Source organism: Sebastes umbrosus, chromosome 16 (assembly GCF_015220745.1).
Source record: "Sebastes umbrosus isolate fSebUmb1 chromosome 16, fSebUmb1.pri, whole genome shotgun sequence".
Taxonomy (NCBI): Eukaryota; Metazoa; Chordata; class Actinopteri; order Perciformes; family Sebastidae; genus Sebastes; species Sebastes umbrosus.
The window spans coordinates 3767856-3773901 of NC_051284.1; the positions used below are offsets into that span (position 1 = coordinate 3767856).

The window sequence follows — 6046 nt, forward strand, 5'->3', positions numbered from 1 at the left end:
CGTTTCTCTCTGCGGAGCCCTGTCACTTCACAAGACACGGGAAACCTCTGTTGGTCTGGAGGAGCTGCAGCAATTATTTCTGCACAAACGTCCACTGTACATTCACTAGATATTCTCAGAGCTAAACTAACTCTTCTGCAGTGTGGAGTGAGCGAGCGTTCACGTCTAGAGGTGGAGCGAGAGATGCGGGCGCGCAGATGCGGGCGCGCAAATGCGAGCGCGCAGATGCGAGCGCGCATGTATCCCGACCCGGTACATTTATACGCTTAAAAAGTTACAAACAGTCCCTTTAAAGGTGCAGGATGTGTAGGATTTCATGACATAGTGGTGTGGTTGCAGATTGTAACCAACTGAGTACCCCTCCGCTCACTTGTCCCTTTCCAAGACTGTGGTAACGTGAGCTGCCAAGTGCAAAACCTTGGTAACGCCATACACCTCGCTCAGAGGCCATCCTCATCATAATAGGACTACTTTAGGAGCAACGGAAGTCAGGCGGCGGCTGGCGGTACCACGTTACCGCAGTTTTACAAGCATGTCGGAGAACCACGGTGGCCTTCAGGTAACATGAAAACGTGAAAGTCTCTTTCTAGAGCCAGAGTTTGGTTTGTCCGTTCTGGGCTGGTGTAGAAAAATGGAGGAGCAACACGGCCAAAACACAACGATTCTTAGTTTCAGGTGATTATACACTGATGAAAACATAGTTATGAATATTGTATTCCATTTCTGCCAATAGATCCCCCAAACACTGTTCCTTTGAACTAGTGTATTGATGTCTTACAACATTAAAATGTGTGTGTCTACATAAGACAAAACAGAGTATTAGCACCAATGAGAATGTGGTTTTAAGTTCCATTTATGTTTAATACAAATTGCATTCTGCTCAGAGTTTGGTAAACTAGCAAGAAAACAAGCCTTAAATGGATCCATTAGCAGCCTTCCATTCCTCTCCGTTTCTCTGCTCTATAGGTTTCTGACATTTGTAATTTACCAGAAGCAAAGACAGAGCCACAGAGAGAGAGATGCAGGAAAGACACAGATGTAAACAGCTGAGGTTAGTTTCCCAGATGGAGTTTGAAGAGCCGCTTTCTCAAAAACATAAAACTCGTCTTGTGACGGTATTTCTTGACTGTGGGCGTAAACCTGCAGTGACGGTAACTAATCAGTCTCTGGTTGGAAGGCTAAATGGCCTCGAGTGTATATTTAGTGTTTAGTATGTCAGAAGAGCTGGAGAGAAAACAAAGCAGACACTTTTCAGACGTTTCATTCAACCACCGTCTGTACGTGCATATTCTTAAGCAGGCTCAGAGTGGGCTGATTGTACCTGGAGACACTGGGTGATCGACAAGCACCCTGCAAAGATCTATCTCACCCACGTTCACACTTGTGAGCTAATTATTATTGAATCATTCTAATTTGCATAGTGTAGGAGGAAACTACCTTAACGTGTGTGTAACATGTTAAATGTTTCATCAGTCGACTACTGTTCACTTTTTTCTTTAGCTACTTGCAAGGTGCTATGGTTAGCCCTTATCTATTCCATTATAATCCAATATAATCAGGTACATTTTGTTATTTCATATCTTTTATTGTAACCCAGTTCTGCTTCTGTTCATTCCAAACACAGCAGAAATATGAAATGCATTACTCCCAGCTTAGTAAATCTGGTAAATATTTTATGAGACCGAGGGGCAGTTTCAACACATATCTCCTCTCTGCTTGTCTTCCTGTTCTTCTCATCTCCCCCCTCATCTCCTTTTCAACTGTGACCTTTGACCCCAGCACGACCCCAAGCTTTATGTGACTTCCTGTTGGACGGCAGCAGCAGCAGCCTGATGCTGCCAAGATTAATACACACACACACACTTGCAACATCATAAGTGCCTCCAGAGGAAGGATTCTGTTACAAAAACAAACACAAAGACACACAAATAACACTTTAGTTTTCACACACAGTCGATTTCATTTTCAGCTTCTTATTCACCTGACAACTGTGTTTATTGATTTGTCTAAAACACACAAACACTAATAAATCACATCCAGTCAACCATAACATCACTTCACTTCACCAATAACTGAAGTTAAGAGACAGAAGTAGTTGTTTAAAAGCAAAGTGCTGCAACTCAAAACTTAGAGTAACTGCACTCAAGTATAGTAGAAATTAAAGGGACTGTTTTTAAGAATCAGAAATGTCTTGTTAACAGCGACACCTGTGGCCGTTAAGTCAACGAAAGTCAGGGTCGGGCTCGCGCTTGCTCGCTCTAAATAGACATGAACGAGCATCGCTCAAAATAGTGAGGCGACACATGTCAGCTAAAACCACAATATCACTCTATATTTCACCTGCTTGGCAGTAATGTTAGCTGACCAGACGGAGGTCTCTCCATGAATCACTGCTGATCCTAGTGTCGGCTTTTCCTGCTTCAGCCTCCCGACCGCGTTGGAAGGAAGACACCGGCATCCGGTCGGAGACGATAACGTTTCTCTCTGCAGAGCCCCGTCACTTCACAAGACACGGGAAACCTCTGTTGGTCTGGAGGAGCTGTAGCTGGGACACCGACCCGGATGATTTATACGTGTAAGAAGTTACAAACAGTCCCTTTGAAGGAAAAGTGTGTCCTTTGTGATTTTGCTTAATCACATTTTTCATAAGAAGATGACCAGAGGAAGGTTATTATCTGTAACATGTAACCTACGGTATATTTTAGTGTTTCTATTTGTAAGGTCGTGGTGCAATTTTCATGATGAGAAAATGTAATGTGCCTGTAGCATAGTCTAATAGGCTTAAAGGGATAGTTCGGCCTTTAGAAGTGGGGTTGTATGAGGTACTTATTCATACACCTACAGTAGATGACGGTCGGCACGCCCACAGACAGGAGTACCAGCACGGGAGAAAAGCAATGTACTGCTGTGGATGGGGGCAGAGCAAAAGACACCTAAAAGAAAGGCTCACCTAAAAACATTAATATCAATTTAAGTGTTTCGAATTTTATTCGCCGCTTTACCTCGCCGTCAGACAGCCTTTCCGACGGGGAACTGAAGACGTCATCTCGGCGCTCTTCAAAGCCGCAAGACTCCATTGACAAAAACAGTAATTTAACCTTACAGAACACGGGGGTTGCTGGTCTACTGCTGCCTTAATCGGTTAGGTTGTTTGTGTTATTGAGTCACTTTGATGTTTTAAAGGTTAGTTCGGATTCACCAAAGTCACACAATAACACAAACTAACTGATAGAGGCGGTGGTAGATCAGCAACTCCTGTGTTCTGCGAGGTAAAATCACTGTTCTCAGCTTTGAAGAGAGCACAGATAACTGCATCAGTCTGACGGAGAGGTAAAGCATTGAAAAAGTTCTAAATATAGATTTTTTTTTAAGGTGTCTAAAATCTGTTTTGCTGCTGCCCCCGTCCACAGCAGTACATTGCTTTGCTCCCGTGCTCGTACTCCTGTCTGTTTCTCCAAACTCCATCTACTGTAGGTAATACACTGACTATGGAGAAGTACCTCATACAAAAAAAACCCCACTTCAAAACACCTGAACTATCCCTTTAATACTGTTAAACGTTTTTTGTCCTAACAGCTGCTTATTTAGACATCCAGCAGACACAGATAAACGTTATCATTCATTTGGAGTCATGTTTATGTCCACCTGATGAATGTAAGTCCAATATTCACTCTCTCTTTTAGCTCTGTTTTTGGTCTCCACCAACTCCTGAGGGAAATATCTGTCTCTTTAGCTGCTAAATCCACTATGTTCACCAGCTGGTCTCTAGCTGTGTGTGTCTGCTGTCTGGTGCTGAGAAGGTAGTGTACATTGGGCTTATCGGCTTATCGCTTATTATCAATGAGGTTGATGAGAGTGGTGAGAATAACTGCATTACCAAACAATGATGCATAATCATGATTTGAGGTTTAATCTCAAATATTGCATCACACTGCACGCGTCAGAGGTTCAAGAAAGAGTTCCGTCTGTTGACGCTATGCCAGCGTCAGAGAGGGAAGGCTGAGGTCAGACTGAAACCACACACACACACACACGCACACACACACACACACACACACACACACACACACACACACGCACACGCACAGCATGCACTCTGCTGCATGTGTCTTCACACACCATTGAAAAAAAACGAGAAGCTGTCCTTTTTAGTATACAGTTTCAAAGTTTTATGAAAATATTCTTTATCACATTCGTCACTATATGATTTTGAACATTTATCATTGTGACAAGATGCTTTGACAATAATATTATAGTTCCATAACAACTGAAGGTTTGTCAATAATATGATATCTCTGTAACAATTCCGTCTTCCACCATTAAGTCATAGTCAATTCATAATGATTTCATACTTTGATAACACTGAAAGTAATGCTATACTTTGATAGAAACTTAAGTTTTGCAATAGCAATATGTATAGCTATTTGTATTTGCATGCGTGGAGGTGCAAATATCATGCGTTAGAGGTTGTTTGTCTTTATATTTACTCTCTGTAGACACAGACGCATGCCAATGTTAAAAACCACAGACTGACCGTCACATGCCGCACTCACTGACATCAACGTGGACATTTAAAGTCACCCAAAGCCAATTGCTTACAAATAGTATCATCTCTTAAAATGATAAGTACTTTTTAAAAATATTGAACAATAAATAGTAGCACTTTTCAAAAACAAATGTAAGCTAATATAAACCTTGAAGTTTAAAGGGTTAAAGTTGTGAAACAAAAAGAGAAAGACAGTCCAGTCAAACGATAAAGAAATACTGTTTAAAGCAAGACTGCGTAACTTTTGACAAAAGTAATAAAAAACATCCTGCTACAATTAAAAGTCAGATTCATAAACACTCTTGTAGAATAAAATACACTAAGTTGTTTTGCTGATACAGCCTTAAGGCCTTTACACGCTGGGCGCGTGACGAATAAACGACACGAAAATGCGAAATACTCGCCTGTGAATATTTTGCATCTAAATAGTGTTTTGAATTTGCAACAGTTTTTCAATTAAAAGGTTTGAATAAATTTGTGCAGGCAGAGGACCAACTACTGATCCTATATGTTTCAAAGTCAATGGGATTGTTCCATTGGGTTTTGGATTACTGCAGAAAATCAGCTCTGTGGCAAACAAACGTTTATGATACTTACACGTTATGTTCAGCAAGATAATCTTCACTAATGAACATTACTTTTATGGTTTGAAGTGTTGAAGTGTGAATGCAGTCACCAGAAGTAAACTAACGCTAGGCTATAAACAAACTACACCACAGTTACATGAGCGCAAATATAGACGAGGCTGTAAAGGAGGACGAGTCGGCGTGATGATATTTAGTAGTCTCATTTAGCCGCTTGTTAGCAACCATCTTTTTGAAGACACAAAGGCTTCAAAATTCATGAGTGGGATATTTATTTTATATTGTAGAACAAAAATGTTAATACTTTAGGTAGCTATTGCTGGCTAACAGACATTACTGAGTCAGTTAGCTGACTTTGCGACTCTTCTCTACTGCTGTTACACTATGGCATTCACCATGTAAGGGATAATGTGCAGCGAGTCAGTCATTGTTGTGAAAGAATCTCCAACAGGGTGATGCAACATCGCACCCCTCATATCCCGCTTATTACACGTCTACTTATTTAAGAAATCAATATTTTGACACAAAAAATGGTCCGCCAGAGTCCGACATCAGAATTGCACCCATAGCAACGGTCTGTTATACATAGCAACGGTCTGTTATACATAGCAACGGTCTATTATAGAGAAATTACAGACCGCAGAACACCGTGATTGACCAATCAGAATCGACACAGCTGTGTAATTATATCCCTTATTTGTCAGTTACAGGCCATATTGGCTGTTTAGCAAAGGTTACACAGTATTGCTTTAAAGCTACATATTTCTAAATCAATGCTAGTATGCTAAAGTCCATGGACGTTATATTATGCTGGACAAAATACTGTAGAAGGTTGATGGTTGGTAGATCTCTCTCTGTCATATTAATGGACAACTTTAATATATTCAACCCCTAACCAGAGGCCCATTAGAAACAA

At 41.0% G+C, this 6046-nt stretch overlaps 1 protein-coding gene across 1 annotated transcript in view; it reads right to left on the reverse strand.

Moving 5' to 3' along the window:
• Positions 1-6046, reverse strand: part of LOC119474418 — an 813351-nt gene that overhangs the window by 364404 nt on the left and 442901 nt on the right. The window lies entirely within an intron of this gene.